This window comes from Phascolarctos cinereus, unplaced genomic scaffold, assembly GCF_003287225.1.
Source record: "Phascolarctos cinereus isolate Bilbo 61053 unplaced genomic scaffold, phaCin_HiC Scaffold_4;HRSCAF=312, whole genome shotgun sequence".
In the NCBI taxonomy this organism is placed as follows: domain Eukaryota; kingdom Metazoa; phylum Chordata; class Mammalia; order Diprotodontia; family Phascolarctidae; genus Phascolarctos; species Phascolarctos cinereus.
Genome location: NW_027555847.1, coordinates 627,890,736 through 627,903,693, shown reverse-complemented (window position 1 = coordinate 627,903,693; position 12,958 = coordinate 627,890,736).

Genomic DNA, 12,958 nt, shown 5'->3' with positions numbered 1-12,958 from the left:
AGGAGTTGTTATCGTGGGAGAGACAACAAGGAAATATATCAGTATGTGCAAAATAAATAAAAAGATAATAAATGCAAGGTAATCAGTTTGAGAGGGAAGGCACTAGAAGCTGGAGGGATCATGAAAGAACTCATGCAGAAGGTGGTGTTTGATCTGCAACTTAAAGGAAGGGAGAGTTATATAAGATGGTAGTATGGACAGAGATCAGGACAGATAGATGGCACAGTGGATGGAGTACTGGGCTTGGAGTCAGGAAGCCTCATCTTCCTGACTTCAAATATGGCGTCAGGCACTTACTAGCTCTGTGGCTCTGGGCAAGTCACTTAACCTTGTTTACCTCAGTTTCCTCATCTGTAAAATGAACTGGAGATGGAAATGGCAAACTACTTCAGTGTCTTTGTCAAGAAAACCCCAAATGGGATCACAAAGAGTCAGTCACAACTGAAAAATGACTGAGCAAATGGAGGGAGAGCATTTCAGGCATGAAGGAGGCCAGTGCAAAGACAAGAGTGTCATGTATGAGAAACAAAGACAGGACTAGTATGGCCAGGTCATAGAATGCAAGGAGAGTAATACATAATGAAGACAGAAAGACAGATTGGGATCCTGTTGTGAAGAGCTTTAAAAACGAAACAGAAAAATACATAGTTGTTCCCGAGAAATTTATTGTGTAGGGGAATGAATGTTGAGATACGTGCTTAAGGAAAATCTCTTTGGTAGCAGTGGAAGAAAGGACTGGAAAGAGAATGGACCAGAGGAGATATTTTTGAGATTACGAAGGGAGAATCACTTTTACCTATGGTTCCCATTATTTCTACTCTAGCAACTCTCTCCTTCCTGTTGGTGAGGATCAGACCTAGAATTTAGTTTTTTGTTGTTGGTTCCTTTACCTTTTTGAAGGATGAAATTGTCACCGAGATAAGTCAAGAAGTTGTTAGTTCCTCTGCTTTCGGAAGCAAGAGATCTTCAACAGATGTCTGGATAACTGAAATCCTTCTATCATTTCTGTGTCATGGCTCAGTGGGTAGAGCACTGGCCCTGTTGTCAGGAAGAACTGAATTCAAATTCAGCTTCAGACACTTAGTAATTGTGTGACTCTCGGTAAGTCACTTAACTGTTGTCTGCCTCAATTTCCTCAAATGTAAAATGGCGTCTATCTCAGGGTTTCCAAGTTCTTCATCTCTTTCCTATTTTTATTTAGGTCTCCAATGTCAAAATCACTTTTGCTCTACCTCCTCTGACTTTCATACAAATGTCCTCAGTCATGCTTTGTCTGCTCTCTTTTCTGGATTTCTTCACATGAATGTAACTTCTTAATATGCAGAATATTAAGAAAGCACTCTATTTCTTCTTAAGGTATTCAGAGACATGTGATCCAGTCATGAGTTTCATCCCATCAAGTCTCACTGATATCTATGAGCAGCAGTGTGCTGGTAAATGTTTGACAATTAGCTCTCCAAAAACTGCATGACACCTTTTAAGTTTAATTTGCATTATTAACATTTTATCCATCACTTTCTCAAGATAAGGCAATCACCAAAATAATAAATCAAGCCCTGGTTTGTAGCATTTGCCGATTTCTGAGGTGTAAATGCTCATACTTAACATTTAACAATTGGCTCTTGAGAGATGGTTCAAGCTGGCTCTGGGGCAACTCTCCTTATGAGTTCCCATTTGGAAAATTTGTGGGGCTATTCTGTAATCTCTAAGGTCCCTTCCAGCTCTAAATTCTACATGAGAGAAAGTGCTTTTCAATCCCTTTAGATCCAATACCCTATGGCAAGACTATCCTTGTCCCTCCCTAATCATAGCTCTTTGTGTGTGACCTTGAACAAGTCAATTCCCATACTTGGACCTCACTTGTTCCCCCCCCCCCCCCCGCCCCCTTCAAAGAAGAATGTTGGACTAGCTCTAAGCTCCTTTTCAGCTCTCAATTCTATGATACTATGGAGGAGTTTCCAACTGTGGGAGTGGTTGGGTAAGGAGAGGAGAGATCCTTAGGAGGCAGGGTAGCCTCCCTCTGTCCTTCAAATCACACCAGGAAGGCAATTGATTCAGCAAAAACCTTAAATTGGCCCTGCACCTGTCCAGGTTTGGAGATGGGAGTATTGTTAGGAGAGAGAAACAGAATTGGGAGACCTTAAAATAGGTATGTATGGAGTTTTATCTAGATGGAATTCCTGGACTGTGTTCTGTGCGTGCCTATACCTAACTACTAATTCATCAGAATGGATGGATTTAGAACCAGTCTTCTCAGGATTATTTGAGGAGATTCAAACCAAAGAGGCAGACAGAAGAGAACCTGAATGAACAAGAAATTCCTCTTTTTTGAATTTTGCTGATGGGAGAGGGCAAGAGAGGCACACAGAAAGGGAAGGAGGCCAGGGAGAGACACACATGCAGAGAAAGACAGAGACACAGGGAATGAGGCACGTGCAGACAGAATGAGAGAGACAGAGAGGTAGCTAGGCAGGAAGACAGAGAGGGAGATAGAGACAGGGAGACAGAGAATGATGGAGAGAGAGATTCACTTGGGGATAAAGACAAAAAAGGACAAAGAGAAACAGAGTGACAAAGACAGTGTGAAACAAGGAGAGAGAGACACAGAGACAGAGAGATTCACACAGGGACAGAGACAGAAAGAGACACAGAGAAACCTAGAGAGACAGAGTGACAGAGACAGAGTGAGACAGTCAAAGACACAAGGAGAGAGAGAGAGAGAGAGAGAGAGAGAGATAGAGAGAGAGATAGAGAGAGACAGAGACAGAGAGAGAGACAGAGAAAGACAGAGACAGAGAGAGAGAATATTATTACTCTTATCTATTCCGTCAATTAAGATTGTAATCTAGATGACTACTAGAGCTTGTAATGAGATTATATCCCTTATTAAAAGCATGATCCAGTGAGGTAATAAAGGACATTTCAGTTCTACTTAGCAGGTGATCAGTCTTAGACGGAAGTGGTATAATTCATTTAAGGACACCAGAAGTGGGTAAGATGCAGGTTTGGTTATCTGTGGTGTCAGCTAATTCAGAGTTACTTGTAATCAAATCCCTTCTTTTCATGCAGCTAAATTGTTCCAGGCTTTGAAACTTTGCCTTTTTATTTTATTTTTTTTTAAGCAAGCAAATTCGTTGTTAAAAATGTAATCTAATGTAATAGTGCTTCAGGCACCTACCCAACGTCCAGTCTTCTTTTTTCCTCCTTTTCCTTGCCTTTTTAGCACCTTAAATATTCATACCCATTATTATAATTTATGAATGATTTACATGCAAAAAGTGCTGAAAAAGGCACCCTTTATTTTTTTTTTCTGACCAAAAATGTAGGGGAGGGGCAGAAGGGGAGTACTAATAATGAGAGATGATAGATGTACAGCTAGTTGACATGTCCTGGGGCAGCTAGGTGCTGTAGCACTAGACCTGGAGTAAGGAAGTCAAGAGTCAAGAAGACTTTACTTCAAATCCTGCCTCAGACACTTACTAAACTATGCTATCTTAGGCAAGTCACTTAACCTCTGACTGCCTCAGTTTCCTCATCTATAAAATGGGTATTAATAATAATACCTCCCAGGGTTGTTGTGAAGGTAAAATGAGTTAACATTTGCAAAGTGCTTTCTAAACTATAACATTATGTAAATACCAGTAGATCTTTATCTGTCTAGCTATCTTTGCCCACACTTGTGATTTCATCAGTATGGAGAACTAGTGATGTGGAAACTCCCACCAGAAACCATGATAGTCACTTTGTCTATAACATAGTGACATATGGATACCCTTGAGTTATTAAAATAAAGCAAGAAGAAATCCCTTTTTAGTATTTTGGGTAGATCCTCCTTGGATGACTTCTGGGAACATGTGGATAATAACTTCTCAGGATCAGAAAGTGTGGAAGGGTTGTAGTTCATATGGATGAAGGCTTCACTGACATCTGGAATGGCATAGATCTTTCCAAGGATCAAAGTAAAGCTGTTCTAACGAGAAAAGTCTCCTCTGTATTTGTTTTGTACATATAGATTTATGTATATATTGTCTTCCTCTATTAGAATGTAAGCTCCTTAAGAGCAGGGACTATTTTTGCTTTTTCTTTGCATCCCCTGAATTTGGCACAGTGCCTGGCACATAGGAAAAGCTTAATAAATGTTTGTGGGATTGATTGGAAATAAAGGCAAATATATGAAATATGATGGAAAAGTCACAGCATGTATATCCCAAACAAACATACTTCACTTTGTCCATCCAAATGAGGGCTTCAAAATAACCACTTTGGGAGCCTGCCTGTTCAGTCCCATGAAGCCGCTTATTGGTCAAAGCATTTTGGAAACTCCTCTATGGGAACTATTTGTAGAGCATGCCAAATGGTATTTGGAGAATGCTGAGTGGCAGCAAATCTTTGTTTTTGAGAGGGATTTTTAAAAAAGCCAAAGATCAATGATGAGTCTTCTATACAAAGTGGGGAATAGGGTTTGGCATCAAATATGAAGTATGACTCTAAAGGAATGAGGCAAGTTTGTGTGTGTGTGTGTGTGTGTGTGTGTATGTGTATGTTTAAACAAGATCTTGAGGTAATTTTGAATAATACAATTCCCCTTTAACACTCAGTTTTTGGTTTATTTGCTGGGGACCAAAGGTCTAATGTAGGAGTTCTTAAACTTTTGTGGTGTACATGTATCATGGGTCTTTTTGAAACCCACAAATGATTTCTCCAGATAATGTTTTTAAATGCACATAATTGCAGTAGAAACCAATTATGCTGAAATACACTTGTCAAAGTATAAAAAAAGTTCAATGAGTCCAGATTAAGAATTTCTGGCTTAATATATTCTATCTTGCCTCCCCTTTAGCTAGGAAGGTCCTTAAAGACAGGTGCTGTGCCTTTCTCCAACTCTATAAAACCTTCTGGGCTGAGCACATGCCAAGCAAATAGTGAGTTCTCAGTTAACATTGGTTTATGGCTATACTTCAAAGCAGGAAAAGCTATCATAATGGCTCACATTTATATGCCATTCTCCTATTACAAAGGACTTTCCCATCCATCATCTCATGGGATCCTCATAGCCCTTTGAGGTAGGGAGTCCACATATTATTTTACAGAGGAAGTGACTGAGGCTCAGAAACATAAAAGAACTTGTCCTAGACCTGGCAAACAATAGAACTGGGATTCGAACCCAACTCCTCTGGCTCAAAGTCCTCATGATGCACTAAGACCTGCAGTGACTGTTGGAAGGTGTTTCCTCACCAGGATTTCCCTCTACCACTGGTTAGGTACCAGGGCTCTTGTATTCAGCAGCTATGACTTGGTAGTACAGACTATTGTTTATCCAATCATCTTTAAATTAATTAGTAATTGAGCTGCTACAGATGTAAAGATACCCATTAATAAAGGTTGGAAAATTGTTTTCTTGATCTAAGAATAAAGAGAATTGCAATTTCTGTCTGAGTCAGTTACCTTTTCTATTACTACTAGTTAGCATTTATATAGCACCTACTATGTGCCATATGGGGCAGCTAGGTGATGCAGTAGATAGAGTGCTGGGCCTGAAGTCAGGAAAATTCATCTTCCGGAGTTTGAATCTGGCCTCAGATACTGACTAGCAGTGTGACCCTGGGCAATTCACTTAACCTTGGTTGCTTCAGTTTCCTTATCTGTAAAATGAGCTGGAGAAGGATATGACAAACCACTCTGGCATCTTTGCTAAGAAAACCCCAAGTGGGGGCACAAAAAGTCAGACACGACTAAAAACCAACTTGAACAAATGTGCCATGCACTTGCTAAGTGATTTACAAATATTATCTTATTTGATCCTCACAACAACCCTGTAAGGGTAGATGCTATTATGATCCCTATTTTACAGTTGAGAACACTAAGGCAAACAGAGGTTAAGTGATTTGTCCAGGGTCTCACAGCTAGTAACTGTCTGAGACTGAATTTTAACTCAAGTCTTTCTGATTCCAAGCCCGGCATTCTATCTGCTGCACCATCTAGCTGCCTGCTACATCATAATCCTACCATATATTTTACTGACAGTATCTTCTGTGGCAAGAGGACTGTCAGAGAATGCAGGTTCTAAACCTTGCTGGGACCCTAAGCTCTGACTAGCAATTTTTGCAGGACTGAGGAGGACAAAATGCTCCAGGTGCCAGTGGAATGAAAATGTCCTTAAATCAGCTTTTTAGGACAAATTCAAATGGGGGTTGTACAGAGGCCAGTAGGTCAGGACAGTCTGGGGAGCAACTCACCTGGCTGCAGGAGTGGGGGTGGGGAGGGAAGAAGCTTGGCATCTATTGGCTGCTATTTTCACTAATTACTCTTGCTAACTGGGTGCTAAGCTCAGGTGTTTCTATGTTGCTGAAGGTTGCTGTCAGTACCCCCAGTGTTTCGGTGCCCTGAGGGCAAAGCCTGGCTCTGCCCTAGCCTGCTTTTCTTGTGATGTCTCAATGTCTTTATCTTAAAAGTGAGGATGGTTTAAATTAAACTCTGTTCAGAACATTTTCTGTAACTGATTATGGTTAAGTGGGTGGATTGATGAGGGTCAGGACCATGTCTTAATTATTTTCGTGTCCCCTTAGCACAGGACTTTCTTGGATGTGGTGAGCCTTTAATAAATGGCTATTGACTGAATGTATGAATGAATGAATGAATTTCCTGTACTTAATGTGATAACTAGGTTGGGTCAATGTACAGTATGTTCGACTGTGGCTGATCAGACCAATACAAGCTCAGAAGGCTCTCCCGCAGGTCAGGCACAAACAGTTGATGTGAACTACTTTATAAGCTAAGGAAAACAAGAAAAAATGTGTTTGTTTATTGACAAAAATATGAGACTCGGAAAAATCAAACTAAACTTTAATCTTATGACAAGTAATACGTCAACCTAACAACAAACAAATAATACAACAACCTAACAATGAATTTAAATTTTTAATTCCTGATTTGGTACTGATAAAAGCATAGTTCACTGACCATAATATATTGTTGGTGAATGTTTGCCGAATCTAGAAAAGAAACATTTTGTAATGAGATCAAGGAAACTAGTGTGGTTGCCCGAATTTGTTGAAATACTCATTCTTCTTTGATTTACACTCTAGTTTTAAGATCAGATGCACAAGCAGGGACTTCTAACAAGTTTAACATAATTTTTTCTGCATTTATTTATTTATCTATCTTTCCATTCATTCACTCATTCATTTACTTCCTTATTTATTTAGTATATTTACTGGTTGGAAAAAGGCCCTGAGGAAAGAAATACCTACCCTACTTACCTCATAGCAGTATTATGAGGATCAGACAAGATAACATGAAATGCATCTAATCTTAAATGTTTGTTCATTTCTGCCAGCTCAATTCTATACTTCCTTCAAGGGCCACTTCTGTGAAGTTGTCCCAGAATAACCCCATCTCAGATTAATCTTTCTCATTCTCTGAATTCCCTCATCGCTTATGTGTGTATGTTGTGCTCTCTTTCTTTTATGTTTCCTTAGATGTGTCCTTTAGTTATAAAATCAGAATTTTTAAACTGACAAGGACATTGGAGATATTCTAGTTCTAGGATGTCAAATAGAAATGAGGCCATTAAACCTTACATAAGGATCCCTGCTGGGCTACTTATTGACTTAGAAAACCACATATGAACATTATCTATGTTTTATTGTATTTTAATTATTTTGTTAAATATTTCCCAATTACATTTTAATCTTCTTTAGGGCTGCTCTGGAGAGTTGCCAGAATTGTAGGCTACAGTACCAGGCAGAGGTTTGCCACCTTTGATTCTAGTTCAACTTTTACATTTCGTAGATGAGAAAACTGAAGCCAGAACACTTATTTACCTCACTCAAGGTTACACAGAAGATTAATGACAGGACCAGAACTCAGATTTTTTTTGATGCTTGGACTAGTGATCTTTCCACATTCTGCTCAGTTAAGAGACTCTTAGATAGTGGTGGTGGATGGGACCTCGGAAGTCATTCAGATGAGCCTTAACGTGAAGCAATTAGCTTTACATATATATGAATGTGTGTATATGTGCAAATACACACATGTAGATATACAATGCATATACATAGATATATGTATGTGTGACCACACATGTGCACATATGTATATTTTTGTGCATGCATGCATATTTATATATGTGTCTATATCTGTCATCTATAGCTATATCATGTCATGTCAACTAGATTCAACATTGACTAAATGCCTACTATGTGCTAGACATTGGAATGGTCTTTGAAGGTCCCAAAACAAAATATTCCTTGTCCTTAAGGAATTTACATATTAATGGTGAAGACAACATTTATCAGTTCTCTGACTCCAAGTCTGGTGCTTAAATTGGAAATTTTTTTTTGTATCCTTCCACTCACCCCTGCCAATGCCCCTTCCTCTGTCATCCTTTACCTTCTGAAGATGCCTCTGTGTGTCAATTCTGTTAATCTTTGTGTTAATCAGGGGTGGGAAACCTGAGGTCTCAAGGCCAAATGGCCTTGAGACCTCAGGTTTCCCACCCCTCTGTTGACTGATCTCAGGATTTGGTGGATAAAGATGTAGGTGGGAAGTTTCCCAAGAGTACTTGCATTCTGATCCCAAATACTAAGGGTACAAAACTTGTTTAAAACTCAAGGAGATGAAGGGAACTACAAAAGCTTACATGCCAGGAAAGATGGTGTATACGAGGACATTGCCACTATCTCAATTTTCGTTAGTTATTAGACGAATGGTAAAAGGTGCTGTCGTGTGAGGGCAAAGAAGGTCACTTCTAAACCAAACATTCAGACACTAGTCTGTCCAGAAAAGTCTGGGGCCAGCTGTCTACACTAGTTACTTCTAACTTGAATCCTGTGTTTATGAACTTTTGTGGCTTCTCTTTTATGGAATTTTAAACTGTCTTTAGCTTGGAATACCCTGAGACATTGACAGTAAGGTTAATGTTTTGTGGACAGGGAGCTCTGTTTGAGACTTTTTCAAATCTCACTCTATTTTGTGACCCTTCTGGAAGGCTCTTGTATATTCTACGATGACCACTTGTTCAGTGAGAATTCAAGGTGTTTCAGAGCAATAGGTCAGCTAGGCGATAGGCCTCTTAATAAGTGCTTAATAAATGCTTTTTTCCTTCCTTCCTTCCTTCCTTCCTTCCTTCCTTCCTTCCTTCCTTCCTTCCTTCCTTCCTTCCTTCCTTCCTTCCTTCCTTCCCTCTTCCTTAAAGTGCTATAGAAAAATGAGTTAGTGTTACTGTGTCTAAGATGAGTTGGTTTAAAATGAATGAGTAAGTATTTATTAAGCATTTACTATGTGTAAAGCATTGGGATACAAATACACAAGTAAGATATTTCTTCTCTCAAGGATCTCATGTTAAAATAGGGAGACAATGTATATAGGAGGTTTTGACGGCAAATCAGATGGAAAAATCCCCTGGTCCTTAGGGTACATTGGCAATGCGTAGTTGGAATACTCTAATGAAAAATGATTATTTATTTAAGAACAGGAAAAGATAATCTGCTCAGGCTAGAGAAGCTCTGTGGCATTCACAGAATCTCAGGGTTAGAAAAGACCTCAGTCATTCAGCTGAATCTGAACCTATATAGTCAATCAATAAACATTCGTTAATTGCCTAATATGTACTAGACACGGCTAAGTGTTTTATGAGTATTATCTCAATTGCACATCATAACAACTCTAGGAGATAGGTGCCATTATTATCCTCATTTTACAGTTCAGGAAACTGAGGCAGACAGAGGGTAAGTGACTTGCCCAGGGTCACACAGCTACTACGTGTCTAAGGCTGGATTTGAACTCAGATCTTCCTGATTCCAGGGCCAGTACTTTATCCACTGTGTAGCCTAGCTGCTTCTGAGCATACAAAGAAAGGCAAAAATAGTCCCTGACCTCAAGGAACTCTCCTTCTAGTGGAGAAGACAAGTATGAGAACAATTTGCAAATAAGATACAGGATAAATTCAGGGTGATCTTAGAGGGAGAGGATTAGGATTAAGAAAGACTGGAAAGGGCTTCTTGAAGAAGGTAGGGCTTTAGCTGGCACTTGGAGGGCACCGGGGAAGTTAAGACATGGAAACAAGGTGAGAGAGTACAGGAGGCTGCTCTGTAGCATCCTTCAAAGGGCTTAAGCTTGAAGACCTCAAGGCTTACTTTCTAAGGCAACTCATTCCACTTTGGACCAATCCAAGCTTAGGCAAATTTCCCTTCCATCTGGCTAAATCTGCCCATTTGCTGCTTTGAGCTGATTAACTTTTGTTCTGTTCAGGGTAATGCTGGCTCATGCACAGTGAACTTTTCACTTGTGACTTTTCAGGTTCACTTATCCATTGCATTCTGATCCTTTCCTCTGCCACTTGTCCCTCATGTCTGGCTACTTCCATCTTCTTCTTCACTCATCTCTATTGATGTTTTTTCAAGGTCCAACTCAAATGCCACCTCCTTAGATAAAGGCACCTGGTGATAGAATGGAGAGAGTACTAGATCTGGAGTCAGGGAGACTTGAGTTCAAATCTAGCCTCAGACACCCACTAGTTGTGTGACCCTGGGCAAGTCACTTAACCTCTGCTTTGCCTCAGTTTCCATCAACTATAAAATGGGATTAGTAATACTTTCCCTGCAGTGTTGCTGTGAGGCTCAAATGAGATGATATTTGTAAAAAGCACTTAACGTAGCTAGCACAGTAAGCTCTACAATCCTTCCCCTTCTTTGAAGTCTTACTTTATTCAATGTCTGCTACTCTCTAGGTGAAAGTCAGCTCCTTCCCTCTTCAAATTTCTCATTAGCTTGTTATCTGGACTTTTCCTAGCATAGCTCTCAATCTCTCTCTGCCTCTCTCTCTCTGTCTCCTCCCCCCCATCTCTCTCTCTCTCTCTCTCTCTCTCTCTCTCTCTCTCTCTCTCTCTCTCTCTCTCTCTCTCTCTAGCAAATCCCTCCTGAGCAGGACCATCCTATTTATAAATGCTCTGCATGGTACCTTGCACATAGTAGGTACTTAGTAAAGCATTTTAAGGCATGTTATGTGGAAGAGTGATTAGACTTGTTCTTCTTGTCCCTGGAGGACAGGAGAGAAACAATGGATGGAATTTACAGAGAGGCAGGCGTATATTTATCCAAAGAAAAATTTTATAATATCCCAAAGTGGAATGGGACACTTTGGGAGGCTATGGGGTTCTCCCTCATGAGAGGTCCTCAAGAGGGAGCTGGAAAAAAAAGAGGAAGCTGGATGATTGCTCTTGTCACAGAAGGCATTCTTATTCAACTGTAGGTTACTAACTCACTTCTGAAATCCCTTCCAAACTGTGACGGGTGATTCTGTAAAACTTTGTTGAAATGAAATGTCAAAGTCCTCCTGATCTGTGCTGGCTAGGATACTGAAGAAATCACACTAGATGACATTCACATAATGTTTTGTGTTCGTGGAGTGTTTGCATATATTTTCTGATCTGATCTTTACAAAAGTCCTGCATGGTAGGTAGGGCGGGGTTATTTTTCCCTTTTTATCAATAAGGAAACTTACATTAAGACTGGTTGGGCAACTTGGTCAGGGTCACATGGTGAGGAAGCATTGACGCTGAACCCGTATTCCAACGTCAAGTTCACGGCTGTTTATTTTCACTGCCCCATACTGCCTCTATAGGAGAAATCTCTTCCAAGAACAAAGAAGGCTCCTTATTTGGGTTCTTTGGCTTCTGGCAATGGTTGCTTATTTGCTGATGTGATTCACCGGTAGCAGCCGGAAGCCAGGGTCTGACAACTCAAATAAAAATAATTTAGGCTTCATTGCTCTCATCATTACTGCAACCAGAATAATTATAGCAGTCCTTTGTCTTTGGAAACTTACATCAAAGGACCTGACAAACAGTACCTGGTGAGAACTATTATTAACCCCATTTTACAGATGGAGAAACTTAGGCACAGATTGGCTAAGTGCTTTGCCCAAGGTCATGCAATAAGCCAGGGAATGTATTTTGCTTCTGCTTGGCTTCTAGTCTAGGGATGTGTCTTTTGCACTATAGTTCTGCTGCCGGCCAATTTTGCCAGGGAAAGGGATGTATTGGACACACAGAACATGGAACTTGGAATGGGAGGATCTGAGTTTGTACCCTGGCTCTGACACTGTGTGAACAGCAGCAAATTACTGAGCTTCAATGTCTACATCTATAAAATGGGTTGTTGGAAAGCATTTTGTAAAATGTAAATGTGAGTTATTATTATTGTTCATTAGGCCAACATTATGATTCCCTGAGTGAAGCTCATGAGACTGAGCCTACTGTACTTAGGGAAGCAGGATCTCTGGGAACTAGGTCACTGGCTTTAGTATTTGTGCTTAAGTTTTTGATTTTTGAAGTAAATAAAACAAGTCAAGTTAATATCCTGTTCAGTCATTTTTCAGTCATGTCTGAGTCTTTGTGACACCATTTGGGGTTTTCTTGGCAATGATACTGTAGTGGTTGGCCATTTCCTTCTCCAGATTATTTTACAGTTGAAGAACTGAGGCAGACAGGGTTAAGTGACTTGTCCAGGATCACACAGCTAGCAAGCATCTGAGGCCATATTTGAACTCAAGAAGATGAGTCTTCCTGACTCCGGGTCTGGCATTCTATCCACTGTACCACCTAGCTGCCTCTAATTATTGATAAGAGACTGTTAATGCTGTAATTATTGATAGCATAATACTGCTTACTTTTTGGAATGGGTACATTAAAATATGAGTTCTCCTTCAGCTCCAGACAGAATAATGTATCTTGAAAAAGATATGCCTGTGATGTGCATGTAAGCTAGATTGATTAAGCAGATTTCCACTGCTAAGAGACTAGGACCTTCTTCATTTGAAAGCACTTTAAAAAGAGGTAGGACTTCCAGTGACCATCATATCTGGCACAGAGCTTGGAATGCTAAAATTAATAACAGTAACAATAATAGAGAGATAGCATTTACATAGCACTTTAAGGTTTGCAAAGTGCTTTACAAAT